We start from the raw sequence: 26,153 nt of genomic DNA, 5'->3' as shown, positions 1-26,153 counted from the left end.
ATTAGGAGTCATCCTGAGTGTCGGGGTCACCAATGTAGGAGTCTACGTACTCCTAGCAAAAAATACTGAACTCGGAGAGGTACAACAGAAAAGGTTTAATTGTTGAGGCCGCATGCTGAACACAAAATGGAGTCAGAGACTACACAAAGTACGACTGCCTTTCATCAGTGCACAGCTTCGACTGCCCCTCCCCTGCTCTGGGCTTAACTATGTTGCAGATCGAGTTTCTTAAAGGTGTGATCCTTCTTAAAGGCATGACGCCTGATTTATAGTCTACGGACCGGAAAGCGGATTGTGTCCTTTCTGTGATCGGTACGCCACAGTATGAACATTGATCTCATGGGTTCTGAGGAGAAGGCGATGAATTCTCCATCAGTCCTTAAGGTGACATGGGTGATCTTTTTGACACAGCTGACGCAAATAGCTTCACCTTTACAGCTTCTTTAGAAAGGCCCAAGAACGGTTTTGATTGTTCTGCAGTTTCTCAGAGCAACCTATTCAGTATACAGGTTCAAAAGATTTACTGTGTGGTGAGAAGAAATGTTTGATCATTGAAATATTTGCAGCAGGGATGGGACGCTGATCTTCCATCCAATATTTCACTGCGACTGTAATCTCTGATCTTGTGGACACGGTCAAATTGACAAAGGGATAAAAATGACATTTTGCGTTTGTTTGTTGCATATAAATGATTCATTAAAGCAAAATGGGGAATGTTTAATGTTAAATAACAAAACTAGCTGGTGTGTAAATACAGCTTTGTATTTCTTCTATGTCTCCAGCTCTACTGAAATTGCATTTCAGAGAAACCAAGAAAATCCACAAAAAGAAAAGCAATTATTTAGAAATTGGCCTGTGCGCATGCCAATTCCCCACAGCTAAACCGAAGCCTGGATTGGAACACTGCAGCGGAGTATCGGAAGCACCTGAACTCTGCCCTCTGACCGGGAGGTTGTTTTGGGATTGACAGCTGTGGTGTGCAATTAAGATGGCGGCACAGTCGAGCATGTATTCATTTAGGTTCGTTAGATGCTGGTGCATAGTTGCGCTACGAATGTGTCAGAATTGGAAGCAACTGGCTGTGAGTCTGCCAGAAGGTTTTAAAAGGGGATACAAATGTAAACAAGGAACATCTGAATCCAGAAAGGCAAGCTTGCTCAAAGCCTACATGCCTTACAGCTGAATTGACAGATACTGTATTTACTGTGTGTCAGTACTGATCCTGCCTCATCTTTTTAAACTCTAGATTTACATAGAATTTACAGCCCAGAAACAGGCTATGTAGCCCAACTGGTCTATGCCGGTTTTTAATGCTCCACCCGAGCCTCCTTCCACCTTACTTCATCTCACCCTATCGCCATACCGTTCTATTCCTTTCTCCCTCAAGTGCTTATCGAGCTTATTTACATTTTCAGCTGTGGCTCAGTTGGGAGCACACTCACCTGTAAGTCAGAAGGTTGTGGGTTCAAGTCCCACTTCGAGCACATAAAGCTAGGCTGACACTCCAGTGCAATGCTGAGGGAGTGCTGCATTGTTGGAGGTGACGTCTTTGGATGAGATGTTAAACTGAGGCCCCGCCTGCTCTCAGGTGGATGTAGAATATCCCATGGTGCTATTTTGAAGAAGAGCAGGGGAGTTATCCCCAGTGTCCCTCAACCAACATAAGAAAAACAGATTATCTGGTCATTATCACATTGCTGTTTGTGGGAGCTTGCTGTGTGCAATTTTGGCTGCCGTGTATCCTACATTACAACAGTGACTCCTCTTCAAAAGTACTTAATTGGCTGTAAAGCCCTTTGACATGTCCATTGGTCGTGAAAGGCGCTACATAAATGCAAGTCTTTCTTTCTTTTCCCTTAAATGCATCTTTGCTATTTGCCTCAACTACTCCATGTGGTAGTGAGTTCCACATTCTCCCCACTCTCTGAGTAAAGATGTTTCTCCAGAATTCTTTATTGATTTATTAGTGACTATCTTATATTTATGGCTGTTAACATGCTATATCAGTGGTAAGGTAGTTTTAAAGTTTAAACGGCTAAGCTACTCTACAGGCCTTTGAGCCTGTCAGTCAAAATATGCCCTTTGCAGAAAATCCAGACACAGCAGGTAATCTAACATATAATTGGAAAAGACTTAGTAGGAAATGGAGCATCAACAAGATTGTATCACGTCTAGTTAAGCAGCCTAAAGATGTCAGAACTATTGTGCTGATTACCCATATTGGCAGAGAGACACTAAAAGTCCTTGATGGTCTGCAGTTCCAGAGATCAAGATAAGATATTGGTGTTTATATCAAGATGGAACAATTCTGTGTCGGGAGAACCGATGAAACCTATTAACGCTACACTTCTATCGGGATTAACGTCCTGATGAAATATTAGGATCATGTGTAGTGATGCTCCGCACCTTAGCTAGAACGTTAATAAGGAGCTCTAGAGGAAAACCTACAGTCATGGACTGAACAGTTATTGGCAGGCAGAGTAATGGCATTAGTAAGAGACTTTTTTTTAAGAACAGAAACTGACACTGAAATCTTGCAGTGACAGATGTAAAGCTTGCGAATTGACAGCACAGCAACTGCAAGAACTAAGGACCCGAGATGAACTGCAGTACAATTTTGCTAGGATAAAATATATTTTTTTTAATGACTTCAGATATGAAGTCTCGGGAGTTTTTGAAAGCTTCTGAACTAGCGTCGGGAAGCACTTCTTCACAAAACAGGAAATCTGGAACTCTCTCCCCCCAAAATGTGTTGAGGCTGGGGGTCGACTGAAAATTTCAAAACTGAGATCGATAGAGTTTTGTTAGGCAATGGTATTAAGGGATATGGAACCAAGGCGGGTATATGGAGTTAAGATACAGATTAGCCATGATCTAATTGAATGGCAGAACAGGTTCGAGGGGCTGAATAGCCTACTCCTGTTTCTATGTTCCTATGATTGTAAATATTATGGTAATAGGTCATGTCAGATGTAAAGAAGCCTATTTGGTTTGGAATAAGAAGAGTAATAGCATTAAGAGAACAGAAACATTTCTCAGCCAAATGTCCAAAGCGTGCAAGAAAGGCAAACAGCAGCTATTTTCTGCAGAGGAAGCTGATGGTGTCAATCTTGTCTCAGTGGATAGCACTCTCACTTGTGAGTCAGAAGGTTGTGGGTTCAAGCGCCACTTTAGGCACTTGAACATATAATCCAGGCTGACACTCTAGTGCAGTACTGAGGGAGCGCTGCAGTGTTGGGGATGCCGTCTTTTAGATGAGACATTAAACCGAGGCACTGTCTGCCCTCCCAAGTGGATGTAAAAATGATCCCACGGCACTATTTCGAAGAAGAGCAATGGAGTTCTCTCCGGTATCAAGAGCAGTAGAACAGCAACTGTAGAAGGGCTGTATGTCAAGAGATTACGTGGCAAGATGCAGATGGGCAAAAAGTAGGTCAGGTCTCAGCCCAACTATGGTGTTCATGTCAATGTTCTGCTGGAAAATGAATACCTGAGACTGTCTGATGATCCAAAGGCTGAGTGCTTCAGGTTTCTAATATTTTACTGCTTGTGTTCCATGAAACAGAATTGAAGGTAAAGAGTCAAGTGCTAGAAACCCCAAAAGCAACAAGAAGTACAGTTTCTTCCGAACTGGAGAGTTATGTCAAACTCAATGGGTGCTGGTATCTGAATGCATTGTCAACCTGTCTTTTTCTCAAGTGAGTGAGCCTACCTGAAGCCTTCCAAGAGAGATAGTCAGGCCAGATAGATTCCACAATCGGTTAAAAAGATTTTAAAAACCTGCTAATTAAGAAATCATAGTTTAGCTGTAGCAGTTGTGAACTATTTTACTTTTTCTACCACTTGAGGAACTCATGAAGCTTAATAACTATATAAACGTATGCTGTGTTACTGCAACTGTTCACTTGTTCTTTTACTGTTTGATAAATTTGTATGGAAGTTTAATGCGAAGACAAAGCCTAGTGTAGAGTTATTCTCCCATCTTCAAAGAGGGAGAAGATCAAGTGAAAGCAGAGGATAGAACCCGCAGCTGAAATAAACTGAAAGTGGTTCTCTGTTCAGTTCCTAGGGATGCTACAAATTTTGCCTAAATATCAGAGCAAATGAAAACACTCTACAGGATGTAGGGAGTTAGGTCACAGCTGAAAGTGTAGTCTGCAACATGGAAGCCAGAAATATCTAAGCCCCGACATGCCGACAGATCAGTAAGGTGTAAACCTGCCAAATCTATTTGGAGAACATCACAATTTTGGAATTTGGACAGTTTCACACCCATTTATCTTCCTCCCTAAGTTCCACAAGAAGTGAGGGAGGGTGCAAGATGCGTGTGTAATTCATGGAATGGCTAACTTTCTGCTTCAGTTTTCTCCCAACTGCTCCTCTTTATGACCTCCTGTAGGAAGCACATGAGTGCGACCAGAGTACAGCCATTCAAATGATGGCTTTAGAGCCACAATGATATCATATGTCCTAAATTCCATCATTTCCGCCCTAGGATCTGCTGATTTAAGACTTTCAAACTGGCGTATCTTAGAACAGCAGCTTAGGAATGATGATGTTGGGATCATAAAGGTAAATTGCTGTGTTTCATTGTGGTATTGTAGAGAGAGTCATTCGCGGAACATATTCTTGGAAATCTTTTGCATTTTATTTTTTAAGTGCCAAGCTTAATTTCTAAGAAGGCGGCAGAATTATTTATTTGTTGGAGTGAAGGGATAATTACTAGTCCTAGCCCCTTTAGGGCTACCCTGGATCAGGCGTATTTCTCAAGACGTTCACTTTCAACTAAAGTTTGAGGTAGACAAATCCTAAAGATGCTTAATTGGGTCTAAAGATCCAGACTATTATTATCTCTAGTCATTTTTCTGCTGACCTCTGCAATTCTTACTGCCAGCTCAGGCAGACTCATGTCTCATCTCGAGGTGTTCTAAGTTTACCATATAAAAAAACGATGTGACAGCAGGTGTTCCTTACTTGATGTCATCTTTACGAGGGCAGATGTTCCTTACTTTATGTGCTTCTTTACAAAGTGTAAATTATAACATCGTATCCAGGGTGAACCATTGTTTCATTCCAAAAAGTTCAGCCTGTCAGAGCCCTTAACCTTCTGTTTCAATAAGGTTATTTATTCAGGATCAACAACTATCTTATCTCAATAGCCAGAATGCTTTCATAGCTATTTCATAGTTATGTTTCTAGATTTCCAAACCCAGTTTGTCATGTTTTAATAAGGCTGGAATTCTTTCATAAGATAGTGTATTTTTCTGAATAGATTATATGGCTTATTCCTTCACAGGAAGAACAGTGGGCAACCCAGGAAGACAGATTTATAAGGCAGCACCATAGCAGGTCCAGTCCCTCCTGCAGATAGCCAGCCACCAGGGTGTATAAACTCAGAAAGAAAGAACAAACCTTTCACGACTTCAGGGCGTCCCGTAGCATGTTACAACCAATGAAATACTTTTGAAGTGTAGTCACTTTTGTAATATATGAAACGTGGCAGCCAATTTGTGCAGAGCAAGATCCCACAAACAGCATGAGATAATGAGCAGAAAATCTGTTTTTTTGTGATATTGCTTGAGGGATAAATATTTGTCATGATGCCAGGGACAACTCCCCTGCTCTTCTTCAAAATAGTGGCATGGAATCTTTTACGTCCATCTGAGATGGCAGCCGGGGCCTCAGTGCTGTACTGAAGTGTCAGGCTGGTTTATACGATCAAGTCCCTGGAGTGGGGTTTGAACCCACAACCTTCAGAATCAGAGTGCTTCCACTGAGCCAAGGCTGATAGCATAAATATATCCATGAGCCATGTGTCAGGAGGCCTGTGTTCTGTGGGACATATGCAGAAGTTCTTGTATTGTAGAGTTAGCCATTTCAGAATAGTGCATTTGCACATTCCAGATTAGTTTGAGATGCTGGGGAAACATCCAGCACATCCTAGAGATGGTCACACCTTTAATATTAGAATGGTTTCCACTCATTGGCTCCTAGCAGGGAGATTAGCTAAAGAAAAATTGCAGTTGTCATGTCTCCCACACCAAGGAGTTTCTCTTTATATACTTAATAGAGTCTGAAATCGTTCGAGTGAAGTATCAAGGGCTTGCTTTCTAACATTAGTGTCAGCCAGTTCAGAGATGGCTGGCTTGTGAAGTTAGCTAGGCCCACTACAAAGAGCAAAGTCAAATATTTTAAATATTTTTATGGCGTGAGGAGTGATTGAAAATTGACGAATCTCACTGAAAACGGCATTTTGTTCATTCCGCTATTTCATATAAAATAAACCTGCTTGCTGATTCACAATTGACCTTGTTTCGCTGGACCGCTTTCACCATCTGAAAGACAGGAGAATACATGCCGCACATGCAACATTACACTGGCATTTGAAGCCAACAATAGAACACTCTCAATCGCAAGTTACTTTTGTCAAGGGACAGATGAACACGATGAGGGCAGCCTAAAGTGATTTTTTTAGAGCTAAATGAAAAATTCAACAGCAAAGGCCATGTCTTCATTCTCATAGCTTTGACTGGCATAAATAGGGAAATGGGGTCATGGGCAAAAGCAATGGCACTTTCATTGTTGTGCACAACTATATGGCTCGTGAGCTGCAACCAATCGTCACAATTGGCTTTTGATACTTTGCCCTTCAAAGAGAGCTCAGCAATACAGGGAATGCTTTCTATTTCTCAATCATTATTTTTTAGGTCATAAATGCTGAGTTCTTAGATACTTGATATCTAATTAAACACAATCTTCCACGGCATCCACAAAGCGTGAAGGCTCTTTATTGCACAAAATGTTTCCCGACAGCAAAATCATCAGATGGTATCAGAGTGCCAGAACAAAGGCTTCGTGTGACATTAAAGAATGCCTGTCACCTGCATTCATCAAAGGCTTGGTGCTGATAAAGAAAAGTCGACAATACTGCATTCATATCAATGGCGGCAAGGGCCTGGATTTACTAAAGATGAATTAGAATCAAAGAATTTTACAGCACAGTAGGAGGCCATTCAGCCGTGCACACCTCTGCCAGCTCTCTTAGTTCTTTTCCCCAGAGACTTTGGGGGAGAAATTTGGTTGGTTAGCGCCTCCCATTTGTGCCTCCAGGGGGCGCTAATGGGCGCTAATGAATTACCACCCAGGCACGGCGATGTTAGTGACATCGGCAAAATTCACCTGGTGGTTTGTGGTGGCGCTAACCACTACTGCCATGATCTCCTCCGCTCGGAGATCGTGACGTCATCCAGCCGCGCATCGCCCCGGTAGGACCCCGGACCAGAAATTCATTTCCCTCCCTGCCTCAGCGCCTGCTGTTAGGAAGGACAGGTAGAGGAAGCGGTTTGCAGTCAGCTGGGAGCTGCAGTAGTGCTATTTAAAGGTGTGCGCTTCCTGTTTTTTTTGTCGGCAAACAATGTTACCTTGTGACTTTGACAGGAGCAGACAGGCGTTTTCACCCATTTGAGGTTTTCCTACTTGAAGGAGTTTTGATTCTGACAAAAATTTATCAGGTTCATTTGTCCTACTTTTGATACTGCAACATTTCCAGTACTTAATAAGGGCTGTACTGGCACAGGACCTCACCCTCCAGCTTCACCGTCGGAGGCAGCGGAGGCAGAGAGAAAGATTGGAAAATGTGGCCAGAGAGAGGAGGGCCAACAGGGCTCTTAACAGAAGACCTTACCTGCCCAGGGTGTTCCGGGAGCACTTCTCCCACATTCATCTGTCAGAGGAGCAGTGCCTTAGAAGGCTCCGCTTCAGCAAGGAGGTGGCCACTGAGCTCTGCCGCCTCCTGCAGCCAAACTCCAGCCTCAGCTCAGGACCAGGACGTCTCTCTCAGTGGCAGTGAAGGTCACAATCGCTCTCAATTTCTACGGCAGCGGCTCCTTCCAGGCTTCAACAGGGGATATTGCAAAGATTTCGCAGTTTGCCGTCCATTGCTGCATCCGGGAGGTCACAGATGCTCTCTACAGAAGGAGAAGGGAGTACATCTCATTCCCCATGACCAGAGAGAAGCAGGATGAATGCTCATGTGGCTTTGCAAGGATGGCGGGCTTCTCCATGATTCAGGGCGCCATTGACTGCACCCACGTGGCATTGCGGGCACCTCATCACAATGCAGAGGTTTTCCGCAACCGCAAAGGCTAACATGCTCTGAACTTTCAGTTGGTGTGCGACCACAGACAGCTCATCCTCGCTGTCAATACCCGCTATCCTGGCAGCAGCCACGATGCATTCATCTTGCGACAGACTGGTGTCCCAGCACTGTTCCAACCATCACATGAAGCTCGCGGCTGGCTGCTCGGAGACAAGGGTTATCCACTCGCCACCTGGCTGGTGACAACCCTCCGCAACCCCAAAACTCCTGCTCAACACGCATACAATGAGAGCCATAGCGCCACCAGGAACCTGACTGAACAGACTATCGCGGTGCTAAAGCAATGGTTCCGCTGCCTTGACCGCTCTGGAGGAGCTCTGCAGTACTCCCCTGATCGAGTCTCCCTTTTCATCGATGTGTGCTGCATGCTGCACAACCTGGCCATTCTGAGGGCCCAGCTGTAGTGTATGTACCTTGAAGAAGGAACTATATTCTGCAGCCCCTGTATACTGCAGTACCAGTAGTGACCACCCCTGTATATAAGCCTGTGAAGTAACTTTGTACAGTAGTTCCAGTTTTGTCTCCATTCAGTAAACACCTGTTATAACCAACTTCTGCAGTCCGTGTCTCAATTACACACGGACGTTACACTGGCGACGAACAGATCCGAACTTACCTACAGTTCTGCACCACCTCATGGGGATCCATCCCTGAAGCGAAGTTGTTAGAGGTCGAGGCCAGAAGGAAGAAATCCAAAAAGAAAAAAAGAAAACAAACAGAAGAAATGGGCGTCGACCGTGGGCAACCGCCCTCTGATTCATCGAATTCGAAGATTTGCAGGAGAGGCTGTCGAGAGGTGGGCTTGGTTATCCAGTCTATGGTGTTCCAGCTAATCGGGCTGGTGGCAGGTAGTACACTGATCCTTCCTGGGCTGCAGCGGGCTAGAGCTCGATTGGGTGGCTTTTCAACGGGGCCGAGCAGCGTTGTCGGGAAGAGGAGAGAGAGAGAGAGGGTGGAGCACACAGGGCGCGGCCGGTGCTACGAAGCCGGGCAGCATACAGACCCGAGAAGAGGGAGGAAAGTGTCCCATAGGGTCTGCTCTGACGACGGGAACAGTAATTAAAATAAAAGAAATTAGAAGCGCAGAAAGCCGCGAGGAGCTGCAGTTTGCCACGGGGACCGCGGAGAGTGGCGTTGGCAGCAGCGTGGGGGGGAAGTGCGCGAAGACCATAGGGCGTCACCATCAAGGCATAAAAACGCCAGCAACAGCACTAGCAGCAGCGGAAAAGACAGAAAGCGCGGGAGGCGCCATCTTAATACAGCGGGGAAGAAGGCAAAGCGTGGGAGGCGCCATTTTGTTCAATCGGGGAAGAAGGCAAAGCGTGGGAGGCGCCATCTTAAATCTCCAAGATGCCGAAGACTGGCAATATCACTGCCTTCGATAATGCAATAGACGACTGGACCACGTATGTGGAAAGAGTCAAAGTATATTGCAAGGCAAATGAAGTAGCCGATGAGAAAAAGGCATCGGTACTACTAAACTTAATGGGCGCAAGAACGTACGGCCTATTGCGGAACCTGATCACTCCAGTCAAACCGATGGAAAAGAGTTTTAACAAAATTGTTGATATCCTACAGGAACACTTAAATCCTACACCGCTGCTGATAGCAGAAAGATTTAAATTCCACAAGAGAAATAAGCATAAAGGTGAGAGCAATGCTGATTACCTTACGGAACTATGCAAGCTATCAAAGCACTGCCAGTTCAGAGCAGGACTGGCAGATACCCTACGGGACAAATTCGTCTGTGGACTCCTGAGTGAAGGAACCCAGAAGAGGTTACTCTCAGAGAAAGAGCTGACGCTTGATAAGGCTTTCAGTGTGGCAGTATCATACGAAGCAGCAGCAAGGGGAGCTGCGGAAATACAGCAAAAGCCACAGGAATACGGCACCCATGAAATGACACAGGGATTTGAAAAATGTTATCGCTGCGGCAGAACAACCCATGACCAGAAAGACTGCTGGTCCAAGGACAAAACATGCAGGCAATGCGGAAAGATGGGACACATTGCACGAGTTTTCAGGTCCGGGAAGAAGACTAACGACAACAAAAAGACTACTAAGGAAAAGTGCAGGAAAGTACAAAAGATGACGGACAGTAGTTCCGAAGACCAGAAGAGCAATAGTGAATCCGGGAACAAGAGACTAAGCTGTCTCAAACTACACAACGTAATCACAAAAGAGAATCACCGAACCATTTGGGTCACCCTCACGATAGCAGGGTCCCAAGTCAAAATGGAATTGGATACAGGATCAGCCCTGACCGTCATGAATCGACGAGACTACGAGCAGCTATTCTCACACATACCCTTGAAAGACACATCCATTGTCTTGAAGACATATACGGGGCAGAAAGTATACCCCAGAGGGAAAATAAGGGTGCCTGTCAAATACAACGGCAAGGAAATACAGAAATTGTATCTGTACATACTGCAAGATGGTGGACCACCGTTATTGGGACGTGAATGGATCAGAAAGATAAGTTTAGACTGGCACTCCATTCAGGCATTGATGGTGGCTGGTAAAAAGGATGACGACGTCACACCTGGACGATTGTCAAAAATCTTGGCTAATGCTAAAGAGGTATTTCAACAAGAACTGGGAACTCTTAAAGGCGTAACCACCTCGATAAAAATAGAAGAGAATGCAATTCCCAAGTTTTTCAAAGCAAGACCGGTACCGTATGCAATTCGCCCAGCCGTCGAGGCAGAGCTGGAGAATCTGGAGAATGCAGGCGTGTTAACTAAGGTAGACTGGAGCGAGTGGGCGACACCCATCGTTCCTGTCATGAAGAAAGCATTAAACAATAAGTCTGAGGAGCCAAGGAAGGTTCGCATCTGTGGGGACTTCAAGGTGACTGTTAACCCATTCCTTCACACAGTACAGTTTCCTCTTCCGAGGATAGAAGATATTTTCGCCTCACTATCTGGAGGGAAACGTTTTACAAAAATTGACCTAGAGCAAGCATATTTGCAGATGGAGGTTGAAGAATCCTCTCGGAAATATCTCACGATAAACACTCACAAAGGTCTTTACCAGTATAATCGACTGGTATTCGGAGTTGCATCAGCTCCGGCTATATGGCAAAGAGCGATGGAACAAGTCCTGCAAGGGATTCCGGGGACTCAGTGTTACTTGGACGACATCCTAGTGACGGGTGAAAATGACAGTGAACACCTTGCCAACCTAGAGCAGGTGCTCACTAGACTACGAGAACATGGCCTACGAGCCAATCGCCCCAAGTGTGAGTTTTTTAAGAAACAAATATTGTATTGTGGCCACGTGATTGATGAAAAGGGGTTACATAAGTCCCCTGACAAAATTGAAGCAGTAGTTAAGGCTCCAGCGCCTGAAAATATGTCGCAACTGAGGTCATTCCTCGGATTGGTGAATTACTACCATAAGTTTTTGCTGAATTTGTCCACAATTCTGCAGCCACTGAACTCCCTGCTACAAACTGGAGTAGCATGGAAATGGAGCGATGAATGTATGCAGGCCTTTCAGAAGTGTAAAGGCCTGGTCACTTCAAGAGAAGTATTGGCTCACTACAACCCATCACTACCGATAAGACTGGTGTGTGATGCGTCTCCCTACGGCGTTGGAGTGGTACTGTCATATAAATCCCTTGATGGTTCAGAGAGGCCGATAGCTTTTGCATCATGCTCGTTAACTGCAGCCGAGCGTAACTACGCCCAGATTGACAGAGAGGCACTCAGCCTGGTGTGGGGGGTGAAGAAGTTCAATCACTACCTGCACGGACAGAAATTTACTCTAATAACTGATCTTCAACCTCTTGTCTCCATTTTCAACCCCAAGAAGGGCGTCCCGATAATGACAGCACAACGGCTACAGAGGTGGTCCCTTTTCCTAGGGGCACACCAATATGACATCGAGTACAAAGGAACTAAACAGCATGGGAATGCTGATGGATTGTCATGCCTACCGTTGCCGACGGTGGAAGAAGCACCTGCAGTGGATCCTGTGGAGATATTCCACTCGACCATAGTCGAATGTCTACCTGTGACGAATGCAAACATAGAAAATGAAACACGAAATGACCGACGCTCTCCAGGGTCTATGATTTAATGGTGAAGGGATGGCCAGCACATGGCGAACCACTGTTGCCAGCATTCTCGCTGAGAAGAGAACAGCTGTTAGTGTGCCGAGGAACATTGATGTGTGGATCCAGAGTAGTAATTCCACCCAAATTGAAGGATAGAGTGCTCAATGAGCTTCATGAGGGTCATCTGGGAGGGGTAAAAATTAAGAACTTAGCCAGAGCGTTTGTGTGGCGGCCGGGAATCGATAGAGAAATCGAAGAGATGACCAAGAGCTGTACAGGATGCCAGAAGGTCCAAAACGCCCCACCACAAGCTCCTCTACATCCATGGGAGTGGCCCTCATCTCCATGGCAAAGGGTACACATTGATTTGGCTGGTCCATTTATGGACTCGATGTTTTTAATTGCGGTGGATGCACATTCAAAGTGGCCAGAGGTAATAAAAATGTCCTCAACCACCACAGAAAAAACTATCACAGTCTTACGAACCATATTCACCAGAAATGGGCTGCCTGAACAGATTTGCTCCGACAATGGACCACAGTTTGTGTCTGAAGAGTTCCGGAGGTTCTTAAAGAACAATGGTGTTAAGCATTACACATCCGCCCCATATCATCCAGCCACCAATAGATTGGCTGAGAGGTTCGTTCAAACATTCAAGAAGGCTATCAAGGCAATGTGTAATGAAGACATACCCCTACAACACAAGGTGGATAACTTCTTGTTTGCCTACCGGAATGCGACACATGCGGTTACCAACCAAACTCCAGCCATGATGTTCTTCAATCGAAGACTAAGATGCCGCTTGGATTTGGTTAAGCCAAACATCAGAAGAGATGTGGAGAACAGGCAGTTTCAGAATATGAATGGAAGGCCAACCAGGAGTTTTAAGATAGGTCAACCAGTTTTGGCCCGGGACTACCGCACAGAGAAATGGCAGCCAGGAACGATCTGCACACGGCAAGGACCTCTAATGTATACTGTGGATGTTGGAGAGAGCATTGTAAGACGCCATGCTGACCAGATTCTGGAGTCACTGGAAAACGTCAAATCTACACCATGATCCTATACACCTGGTGATGAAACCGAAGTACCAATTGCATCTACCTCAGAATCGGTGATATTGGAAGCAGACGAACCAAACAACGACGATGATCCCGAATCAACTTTGCCAGAAGAACCTGATACCCCAAAGAGGCGTTATCTGGACAGAATCAGGAAGCCTCCTCAAAGACTGAATTTATAATTGATTAACTTCAGCTAATGTATATAGCAACTGTAATTGTAAATATGTTATTTAATTATTAATCGAATGTTATGTACTGTTTAGCTAAAAGGGGAGGAATTGTAGTGTATGTACCTTGAAGAAGGAACTATATTCTGCAGCCCCTGTATACTGCAGTACCAGTAGTGACCACCCCTGTATATAAGCCTGTGTAGTAACTTTGTATAGTAGTTCCAGTTTTGTCTCCATTCAGTAAACACCTGTTATAACCAACTTCTGCAGTCCGTGTCTCAATTACACACGGACGTTACATCAGCCATTGTCACCAAGGATTGGAGGTCCACCTCAGGAGGAGGAAGAGGGACAGGAAGAGAAGGAGGTGGAGGAGGAGGATTAAGAGGAGGAGGAGCAGCACCACGTAGGAGGGAGCCACTCAATGTTGCTTCGGTAAGGGCCGTTCGTGAATGCCTCATTACACAGCACTTCCAATGGATGGGACAGCACATGGCATTTGCACAGAACAAGCACATCATTACAGCCAGCTCACAACCCCTATCACCAGGCAAAGCTCAAATGAGAAACATCACAAAATCTGCTACGTCGAAATAAACATTTATTATTCTGCACAACTCTCTCTTATCAAACACAACTAATAATAAACAAACACAACAATTTATGAACAAACACAACTGGTTCTTAGCAAACAGAACTATTTCTGACCAAACAGAACAATATATTTACAAACACATCAACTTTTGTACACACACACCCCCCATTTGCTATTAACATTTTACTTACTGGGCCTTCCTCAATGATTTCCCTCCCCTTTGCAATTCCCCCCTCCCAACCCTCCTGCTCCTCCGTAATGTGGCCCCAGTGGCTGCAGCAAGTCTGGTGTAAGGCTGCTGTGTCTGGGAGCCAGGGACTGCAGATGGCCTTGCAGGACGCCCTCGCCCAGCTCTGGGCCTGGAAGGCCTGGCTGCAGACTGCACCAATTCTGTATGGGCAGCAGCAGTCTGGGCTGGCTGGGTTACAGGCTGTGGCAAGTGCAATGGCAGGGTCGCAATTATGGGAGTAGGAATGCTGTCACCCAGGGAGAGGACAGCACCTTTCTGTTCGACTGACACACTGCCACTCCCCCGGGGCAGAACCTCAGCATCTGGAGCAATCTGCTCGAGCACAGATTGCTGGCCTGCTGTGGCACTGTGAGATCCCCGGTGGACTGTGTGCGACCCAGCAACGATGGCAGCAGTGAGCACTTGCGTGGCATCAATCTGACAGCAGTATGAGACTGGATGCCAGCAACCACTGGCTCCATTACAGCACTAAGCAGTTGCTTTGCCTCGGCTTGTGCTGCAATAGCGGCTGCCACCTCACCCTTGACACGCAGCATGAGGTCTGGGTCCCCACGGTCTCTCAGCAAGTCGACCATCCTTTGCAAAGTGCCAAGGATTGGCTCAAAGGTTTGTGCAGAGATGAGAGCAATGCTGGAGGCGGACTCCTCCATGCTCCTTGCCAGTGTATTCATGCTCTCGGGCACCCTTGCCATTGAACCCATGAGCTCGGTGTGCATGCCCATCGCCCGTCTAGTCAACGCCTCCACATCGAGGTCCTCATCTGAGTCCTGTGTAGATTATCTGAAAGAATTAAGGCACAAGAGTGGGTTTAACATCAGGGGAGGGGGGCAGGAATGGAGCAAGGAATGGAGACAATATACTTACATGAAAAGTGGGGAAGGGCTTGTATTGTGAGGGGGAAGTAGCATGAGAGAAGAGGGAGAGGTGATGAACATACCATTGTTGTCCCCAAGGGGATCAACCTCTCTGACTGCCACAGCGCCCATGACCTGGACCACAATGATGCTGCACACTCGCCCCTCCAGCTATCTAATGGGGTGCAGCTCCACCTGACCTCCTCCTGTGCGTTGCTGCTCCCTCCTGTTATGAGAAAGCTTGGCCTGCAAGAAAAAGGACAGTGTGTGAGTGAGTGTGCAGCCATGTGTTTGGCAGATGCGCCTACCATAGTTGAATAGCTGTTAATGTATGCAAGGCGTGAGATGTGGATGTGACTTTTAGTAGGTGGGCATAGTTTGGTGGGGGAGGGTTGGGGATGTGGCGGTTTATACAGTGTGTGCACAGAGTGAGGTTGAGATGGTGGCATGTAGAGGTTTTTGAAGCATCTACTCACCCTGACCACCCGAGTGAACTTCTTGCGACACTGGGTGTGAGTCCTTTGGAGCAGGCTCCTGGCTTAAATGTACTGGGTCACCTCACTCCACATCCTTGTGAACTCCCGGGCCAATGAGCCATCGGCGTTCCACAGCCGCAACCACAGCCTCCAATGCCTGGTCGCTGAACTGGTGAGCTCTCTCCCTGGTCCTCTGATCAGCCATGAGATTTGTGGTTGATGGATTGCACCTCCTTGCAGGCCCAGGTCACAAGCTGCAATGAACAGAGTGAGGCTGTGCAGCATGATTGAACCTCCCCTTTAAGAACTGGAGGCTCTGTCTGAGTACTTGTAATTGATAGCGCCGGAACTTGATTAGCGCTCTGTGGTAGCGCCCCGCTCGCCGACATTAGCGCCCTAAGAGAAGTGTGTAGCGCTTGATTTAGCGTTCCATTTCCCTCTTGGGGCGCTAAAATGAATTTCGCGGTTGCCAACGCTAATGAGCACTAGGCGCTAAAGTTTGCGCACGGGCAATGTTAGTGCCCCAAAATGGTCGATACCGCATATTTTCCCCCCTGGTGTTTGGTGGTCACATTTTGAACTTAGTGTCAACAGAATTCTGAGACTCTTTGAGCATTCCCAATCTTACTTTCTGTTTAAGGAAGTCTCTGCAACCCATTTCAAACTGCAGAACATCCTTTTGAGTCCCTTTGCAACAATTTATTTGATGTTCTTCAAGGTTACGTTACCTCCAGTTTGCTGATTTGAATCTGACGCTTGAAAGGGATGAGCCCTGTATTCATTTATCCATGAGCAGCCTTCTGATAAAATATGTCAAGTGGGATTATAAAATATGTTGTTTTAAGAGCCAAATTCTGAATGTGATTTATCCAGAGCTCACCAACTAAACAAGACAGAACTCTAAATTGGATTTTCAACCAAGCAATTCACTGTTAAAATGAGAGATGATCTTTTGACCCTCAGATAGATATTTTTTATTGGAGAGTCCAGGCATTCTTTGAGAAAGCCACCAGTTATTATCAAAAGAATCTTCACTTTAAAGGATGAAGTCTTTCTACAGAGTGAATTTGTTGACCTGAACTGAAAATGTAAAGCACAGTTCACAGGTGGAATATGTCTGTACAAGATTTACAAATGTTCTTGGATTCTCACCACCTGACACGGACGAGTTTCAGGATTTCAAACCCTTTGAAGGAGCCAGTGCAAATTCCAACTGTGATGAGGGAAGCAGAATCGACGAGAGCCGTGGTTTGATCTGTCGGAGGGAACGGACCAGATTGGAAGGAAACGGTTTTTAAAGTCATCTCAACTTGCTCCCCCAATAATACTCAGCAAGAATGGACTCTCAGTTTAAAAACTAACTTTGGTGGAAAGCTGCAACTGGGTGGAACATTGCCATGGGCACTTACCTAGCGCGCCGGCCGTTGAGCTGTGGGCCCACGTGGGATTCCAATCCTGGGCCTGCTCCAACTGCCGGCACGCAGTGCTTGCGTATCCCAGGGGTGCAGTTAGTTCGATGCGTCCCCTGGGATCACGTGGGCCATGGGGAGCCAATCGGAGCAGGGAAATGCCCATTCATAAGTTTGACAGGAAGAGCTGTCAAAACTTAGAAATACTACGGGCCCCAAAACATCAATAAATCTTCAAATAACTTTTTTTTTAAATCACATTTCTTAAATAAACTATAAATTACATGAAATAACTTTTAAACAATAATTTAAATTTTTGAAAAAAATAATTTTATTTTCTAACGGGGCTAAAAATAAACTTACCTTTCTTTAAAGTATTTAAAAATAATAAACCTGTGGAAAAAATGTTTTAATTATAATTAATTCACCACTTACCTTGTAACAAGCAGGCCTTGCGACTGCTTTTTACGTGTCTAACTTCTGGAGACTTACCCTCCCGGGAAAACCTGCAAAAAAAATGTAAGTTCGATGCGCACGCGCAGCCTCTCCTGCGCACGCGTTCCACCTCTGAACCCCTTCTTTCAGGGGAACGGAAGTGCCGGTTTCCCGCGCATGCGCAGTGCATGCAGGAAACCGGCACTTCCATTGGGCCTACTGGTGAGTACCCCGTGCGTACTCACCCGTGGAGACCCGAATTTCTGGGCCATTGTGTTTTAAAAAATAAGTTGCTTTCAAATTAGTTCTAAAAATATTGGACGTGGGAAAATGATTTGCTTGGATGATTCTGGGCTATCAGTCAATCGGGTAATGAAGAGTCTATTGACTTTCCAATTGGCGTGGAAGGCACTGCACGGCGAGTATGGACATGTCGGGCGATGAGAGGGGTTGCACAGCTTGTGTCTGTGTGTGTGTGTGTGTGCAGAGGACGCTTTTCTGCTGCAATTTTCTATTTGATTTATCTTCTAAGTAATGACTGAAATCATCATGCTGCTTCACGAGGAAACATTATAACTTTAATATGACAGATATAAAACCCATCAGCAAGTGGAGATTTTCAATTTATTTTCCTTTGCTGGATGCGGAAGAAAGCCCTTTCCCTTAATGCATTCGGACAATTGGTTGTGCTCAGCTAATAATGATGTGGCTATTTTTTAAACTAGTGCAGAGATACATTCAGGAAGCTAATTTCAAGCTGGCAACATTTTATACCCCACCAAGAGGCTGAATGTGTAGAAATAACAAATCAGTAAAAGGTGGGTTTCTTCATTAATTCTCATTTTGTGCTCTGATTGTCTCCATCCTACATTACACACACTCGCTTTATCCCAACCAGATCCGCTCCTTCCGGTTCAACTGTGCAGCTTTACACAAAGCTGCTGTCCCGCAGGTGAGGACTGAGGATTCCAAGTGGTGTTGGACACTCATCAGCATCTGCTCACCTACATTACCAGATGTAAATGACAACACATGAAACCGGTGCCACAGGATACAAGGAGAGGAACATGCTGATTTTATTGGTTCACAGGGGGGCAGGGCTGGAATGGGGAAGGGAAGCAGCTTCTCCAGCCCTGCAAGTTTTTTTTTTATCTTCTCTAGCCCTAAAGGCTGGCGAGCTGTAGCTGTACATCACCCAAGTGTCCATTTCTTAGTATGAATTAGTGATTGGTCGCCAGCTATTTGACCATATGGTGAAGCATCAAAGCTGAGCTTGATATACTGCACATGGGAAACTCATTCTTTACTGCATACTGCATGTGGCACTCTAACATGCTCCTTACTGGGTATCGGACGTGGTACTCTGCAAGTAACCTCTTTACTAGTTACTGTACATGGCACTCTGAATAACTTATTCCTTACTGGGCACTGCACATGGCATTTTACGAAGAACCTCTCAACTAGTTACTGCATGTGGCACTTTGATTAACTTGTTCCTTCCTGGGTACCTCACAGGGCATTCTGAGTGACTCGCCCTTTTGCATTTGGCATGCGGTAGGCAACAAGTTGTTAAAGGAAATGAAGAAAGACTTGCGTTTATATTGCATTTTTCATGACTTCTAGGTCGTTCCAAAGTGCTTTACAGCCAATTAAATACTTTTGAAGTGTAGTCACTGTTGTAATATAGAAATGTGGCAGCCACTTTGTGCACAGCAAGCTCCCACAAACAGCAATGAGATAAATGGCCAGATAATCTGTTTTGGTGGTGTTGGTTGAGGGATAAATATTGGCCAGAACACTTTGAGATCTCCCCTACTCTTCCTGAGAGGGCAGATGGGGCCTCAGTTTAACGTCTCATCTGAAAGCCGGCACCTCCGACAGCTCAGCACTCCCTCAGCACTGCACAGGAGTGTCCGCCTAGTTTGGGCTCAAGTCTCTGGGGTACATAATCTAGGCTGACAATGCAGTGCAGTACTGATAGAGTGCTGCGCTGTCAGAGGTTAACCTGGTCAGAAGTTCCTGGACTCTATGCTTCAGGAGGTGGTCACACCTATGAAATTAATTAATGCAGATGTAGTCCGTGGTCAGGGACAGGACGGTGTGACTATGAGTGAGGCAGGTACAGGGATCCAGGAGGTAGTGTTGAAGGAGCCACAGCCCTTGCTCTTGTCAAGCAGGATCGAGGTTCTTACTCCCTGTGAAGGCGGGAGCGGGAACTGAAGGGAGGATGAGCAACCTGGCCACAGCACCGTGGTACAGGGGGCCATTCAAGTGGAGGGAGTAAAAAGAAATGTTGTAGTGGTAGGGGATAGTATCATTCGGGGGATAGATAGGGTTCTCTGCAGTCAAGAGCGGGAGTCCCGAAGGCTGTGTTGCCAGCCCGGTGCCAGGGTTAAGGACGTCTCTTCTGGGCTGGAAAGAAACTTGGAGTGGGAGGGGGAGGATCCAGTTGTCGTGGTCCATGTTGGTACAAATGACGTAGATAGGACAAGGAAGACGGTTCTGTTAAAGGAGTATGAACAGCTAGGGGTCAAATTAAAAAACAGAACCTCAAGGGTAATAATCTCTGGGTTATTACCTGAGCCACAAGCGAATTTGGCTAGGATAAATAAAATTAGAGTGTTAAATGCGTGGCTCAAAGACTGGTGTGGGAGAAATGGGTTTTGCTTCTTGGGACACTGGCACCAGTACTGTGACAGGAGGGAGCTGTTCCATTGGGACAGACTCCACTTGGCCAGTGCTGGGACTAGAGTCTTGGCGAATCATATAAGTAGGGCTGTAGAGAGGGCTTTAAACTAATTAGTGGGGGGGAGGTTTCTAGAGAGCAAATAATAGAAATGACAACGGAGAAGGTCATAGACTTAGGTAGCAGTGGGGGAATTAAAAAACAGAACATGTCAGGAAGGGACAGAAGGTATGGAGTAAAAGGTAAAGTACTAAAAGGGGAAAAAACAGGAACTAAGTGTCACAAAACATATTTGAAAGTTCTTTATCTGAATGCACGTAGCATTCATAACAAAATGAATGAGTTAATGGCACAAATAACTACATATGGGTATGATCTTGTGGCCATTACAGAAACATGGCTGCAGGGTGACCATGACTGGGAATTAAACATACCAGGTTATTTAACAATCAGGAAGGACAGGCAGGAAGGGAGGGGAGGTGGGGTGGCTATGTTAATAAAGGAAGGAATCAAAAAAATGCAGAGAAATGATATTGGGTCAAAGGAGCAGGATAGTGAAACAGTTTGGGTGGAGATAAGGAATAATAAGGGGAAAAAAACACTAGTGGGCGTAGTCTATAGGCCTCCGAAAAGTTGCAACTCTGTTGGACGGAGTATCAATCAGGAAATAGTTGAGGCTTGTAATAAGGGAACAGCTATAATTATGGGGGATTTTAACTATCATATTAACTGGACAAATCAAATTGGGCAGAGCAGCCTTGATGATGAGTTCATTGAGTGTATTAGGGATGGGTTTCTTGAGCAGTATGTAACTGAACCGACCAGGGGGCAAGCAACCTTAGATTTGGTCCTGTGTAATGAGACAGGATTAATTAAAAATGTCCCAGTAAAGGATCCCCTTGGAATGAGTGACCATAACATGGTTGAATTCCATATTCAATTAGAGAGTGAGAAGGTTGGATCTCAAACAAGTGTGCTGAGCTTGAATAAAGGAGACTATGAAGGAATGGGAGCGGAATTGATTAGAGTGGACTGGGAAAATAGATTAAAGGGTAAGACGGTAAATGATCAGTGGTGCACATTTAAGGAGTTATTTTACAACTTCCAAAAAATATATATTCCACTGAGGAAAAAAGGGTGTAAAAGAAAAGATAGCCATCCGTGGCTAAGTAAAGTAATTAAGGATAGTATCCGACTAAAAACAAGGGCATATAAGGTAGCCAAATCTAGTGGGAGGATAGAAGATTGGGAAGTCTTTAAAAGACAGCAAAAAATAACTAAAAGATTGATTAAGAAAGGGAAGATAGATTATGAAAGTAAATTAGCAAAAAATATAAAAACAGATAGCAAAAGTTTCTATAGTTATATAAAAAGAAAAAGGGTGGCTAAAGTAAATGTTGGTCCCTTAGAGGATGAGACTGGGAAATTAATGGTGGGAAACATGGAGATGGCAAAAACGCTGAACAAATATTTTGTATCAGTCTTTACGGGAGAGGACACTAAGAATATCCCAACACTGGACAAACAGGGGGCTCTAAGGGGGGAGGAGCTCAATACGATTAAAATCACTAAGGAATTGGTACTTGGTAAAATAATGGGACTCAAGGCAGATAAATCCCCTGGACCTGATGGCTTACATCCTAGGGTCTTGAGGGAAGTGGCGTTAGGGATTGTGGATGCATTGGTAATAATTTTCCAAAACTCCCTGGACTCAGCAAAGGTCCCGGCAGATTGGAAAACTGCTAATGTAACACCCTTATTTAAAAAGGGTAGTAGGCAGAATGCTGGAAACTATAGACCTGTTAGCCTAACATCTGTGGTTGGTAAAATGTTAGAGTCCATTATTAAGGAGACAGTAACGGGACATTTGGATGAACATAATTTAATAGGACAAACTCAGCATGGTTTCATGAAGGGGAAGTCATGTTTGACAAATTTGCTTGAGTTCTTTGAGGAAGTAACATACAGGGTGGATAAAGGGGAACCAGTGGATGTAGTGTATTTAGACTTCCAAAAGGCATTTGACAAGGTGCCACACAAAAGATTATTGCTCAAGATAAAAAATCACGGGATTGGGGGTAATATTCTGGCGTGGGTGGAGGATTGGCTCTCTAACAGAAAGCAGAGAGTTGGGATAAATGGTTCATTCTCAGACTGGCAATCAGTAACTAGTGGTGTTCCGCAGGGGTCAGTGCTGGGTCCCCAACTCTTTACAATCTATATTAACATTTGGAGGAGGGGACCGAGTGTAACATATCAAAGTTTGCAGATGATACAAAGATGGGAGGGAAAGTAGTGAGTGAGGAGGACATAAAAAACCTGCAAAGGGACATAGACAGGCCAAGTAAGTGGGCAGAGATTTGGCAGATGGAATACAATGCTGGAAAGTGTGAGGTTATGCACTTTGGCAGGAAAAATCATAGAGCAAGTTATTATCTTAATGGCACGAAACTGGAAAGTACTGTAGTACAAAGGGATCTGAGGGTCCTGGTGCACGAAACTCAAAAAGTTAGTATGCAGGTGCAGCAAGTGATCAAGAAGGCCAATGGAATGTTGGCTTTTATTGCTAGGGGGATAGAATATAAAAACAGGGAGGTATTGCTGCAGTTGTACAAGGTATTGGTGAGACCACACCTGGAATACTGCATACAGTTTTGGTGTCCATACTTAAGAAAAGACATACTTGCTCTCGAATCAGTACAAAGAAGGTTCACTCGGTTAATCCCGGGGATGAGGGGGTGGTCATATGAGGAGCGGTTAAGTAGATTGGGACTCTACTCATTGGAGTTCAGAAGAATGAGAGGCGATCTTATTGAAACATATAAGATTGTGAAGGGGCTTGATCGGGTGGATGCGGTGAGGATGTTCCCAATGATGGGTGAAACTAGAACTAGGGGGCATAATCTTAGAATAAGGGGCTGCTCTTTCAATACTGAGATGAGGAGAAACTTCTTCACTCAGAGGGTGGTAGATTTGTGGAATTTGCTGCCCCAAAATCTGTGGAAGCTACATCATTAAATAAATTTATAACAGAAATAGATAGTTTCCTAGAAGTAAAGGGAATTAAGGGTTATGGGGAGCGGGCAGGAAATTGGACATGAGTCTAGGTTCGGAATGGTCATGGCCCTGTGGGTAGTGGAGCAGGCCCAGGGGCCGTGTAGCCTGGTTCTGCTCCTATTTCTTGTGTTCTGATTCTGTGTTAGATTTCAGGAGATGGTTTTATTCCTGTTCCTGGCTGGGGTGGAGATCGTCTTTACAGAAGGTAAGTACTGTAGAAAATATAGGGACAGAGTGATCTCCTGGACGAGTTTCGATCGCCTAGATGGGTCGGAGAAAAATTTCCCAGATTTTTTCTCCCAAATTGGCCATTGGGTTTTTTATCTGGTTTTTCGCCTCTCCCGGGAGATCACATGGGTTCGGGTGGATGGAGAGTGATAGAAGATTTGAGGTTAGGATCAGATCAGCAATTATCTTATTGAATGGTGGAGCAGGCTCGAGGGGCCGATTGGCCTGCTCCTGCTCCTATTTCTTATGTTCTTATGTTCGTAAATAAAAATGTGCTGGCAAGCTGCCCACTGCTTGTCCAGTTCGACCTACCCTCCCTATTTGGGCACTCGCTCTCAGGGTTATAGGTTGCATAGTGGGAAGAATTCTGAACAGCGTTAATAGCAATACTACTGCATGATCCATTAGGAAGCCAGGAGGATTGGCCATTCACTGTGCTGTGGAGTATTGTGGGCATGAATCCTGAAAATGGGCTGGAGGGAGCCCTGCTGTGACATGCCTTGGCGTCCTGAACCATGAACCACGAAGGAGAACTATTTGGACTCGCGTCTCACCCATGCCAAGTCAATATTAATGCATCTTCCTCCTGAAAAGGAAGTAAACCTTTGCACAACAACAAACTATAAAATCTCAGCAGTCTAACTGTGTGAATACTGATTCAAATAATGACTAAGTCACTGGTCTGTAAAATTGCTCTGCAGCACTCTGCTGCTCCATGTTAGGATAGCAGGCTTGTGCAGTTATCAGGATCCTTTTCTGTGTGGGCTTCCTGCTGCTGTGTTGACGCACCATTTTTTGCTGACCAGGCACGTCTTTTTCATCTCTGTGTGCCATTGTTTTGCCCATGGTTTCTCGACTGTCGACTGCCTGGGTAGCTTCAATTGTATTATGGGATGTACCGCTTGATTCTCGGGTCTTGACACGAATGACGGTTCTGCTGATTTTTGCAGGTGCATCCAGTTCCTCCGAAAGGTCTTCCCATTCTCTGTCCTTACTTAATAAGCTCGGACAACTACTGGTTGTTGCACTTTTGCGAGTATCCATTTTCCTACTCCTGTTGGCTGCATTATGACAACTTTCTTACCATTCCAAGTTCATGCGTACCTTTACAGTAGAACCGGATTTGTTTGGCTTTTCTCAGGTGGAAGTTATGATCTTCTGTCATACACACCAACTGAGAAAATGCATCAAATGCTGGCATTTCTGAAATAGCCGACAATTCAAATAACAACCAGGCCTATGACGGGAGCTACTGGTGACAGAATAAGTTAACCTCTCTTTCATTCTGTGGGATTCCAGAACTTCCACCAGTATTTCAAGATCATAATTCAGATCCTTTTTCTGTGACAAACAAAGCCTAAAAGCTGGCAAAAAAGCTTCATGGGGGCCAGGGTCAGCAACGGGGGGCAGGTGCTGGCAGGCGGCCAGCAACAAAAATGGCCACCCGCCACCTCCCCTTTAACTAGCGCCACCCCGGCCGCAGGTAGGCCCCCCTGACCCTGGCGTACATAGCGTCTGGTGGAAAGTCGGGGGTGTGCTACCAATATTACAGCCGGGGCGCGAGCGGGGCACTGGGCACGGTGATGGCGTCATCGTCGACAGCCCAGTGCTGCGTGGTGCTAATGGTTAGCGCCGCCGCTATCCTCCCGCTGAATTTCATGGGAGGCGTGGGCTGCACCGCGCCCAGGTGCTAGTTGATTTGCGCCCCATTAGTGCCTTCTTAGGGCGCTAACGGGAGGCGCAACTCAAACGAATTTAGCCCCCCAGAAAATATCCAGCTGTATTGCAGAGATAAACTGAATTGTGCAAAGTGCTTTCTTTGCTGTGGGACATCTAAAAATTTGTGAACGGGCTGTGAGCACTGAAGATGCCAAGTTTATCTCCTAGAGGAGTCTGGGATATGCCAATCCCAGGAAGTTTGAATTTTTGACACACTATTTGGTCCATTTTCCAACATTTTGGAGGAAGAAAGAGCTTGCATTTATAACTCACTTTGCATGTCCTCAGGAAGTCCCAAAGTGCTTTGTACCAATGAATTACTTTTGAAGTGTAGTCACCATTGTTATGCAGACAAGCACAGCAGTCAATTTGTGCACAGTAAGATCCCACGAGTCAATTGTGACATGCAACAACTGCTTTTCATTTCTTAAATATCGGTAATTTTTCCCAAAAAAATGATGTCAAAATGGTACTTAAACTAGAATGGACAAGCCCCAGCATTTTCTGGTGAGTTTAGTGCATATATACCAGGTAAGTACAGCAACTGCACGCCGTTCCATGAAATTCAATGCCAAGTCTCTCAACAAGATACAGTTGTCATGAAGCTTCTGGAGGAGCAGGGCATCTGGGACAGCAATTATTGCGCATGTGCGGTCGCTGGAAGTTGCTATTCGATTTACATGTAAATAATAGAGTGCTGTTACCCTCACCGCAAAATCTGGCTTGTTATTTTAATGTGCCTATGATTTTTCTCCTGGGGTTGCTCGCAGCAGTGTCCAGTGCCCACATCTTTAATTCCTGGATGCTCCAGCACTATCTTGAAGGGTTGTCAACCCTAACTGCACTGGGGCCTGTCAAGCACAGACTGAGCAGTGCTGGTCTCTGGCAGAACTGATGCATCAAATGATGCTGCAGATTCTGCGCCGATTTGGCACAAACCCCATTAGGCATTTCATGTGGTGCCTGCAATATGAATGCATCAATCCCAA

Source organism: Somniosus microcephalus, chromosome 3 (assembly GCF_052327205.1).
Source record: "Somniosus microcephalus isolate GS21.2 chromosome 3, FLI_Smic_1.0, whole genome shotgun sequence".
Classification (NCBI taxonomy): Eukaryota; Metazoa; Chordata; class Chondrichthyes; order Squaliformes; family Somniosidae; genus Somniosus; species Somniosus microcephalus.
The sequence above is the reverse complement of the archived record's forward strand: the minus strand, read 5'-3'. Positions refer to the sequence as shown.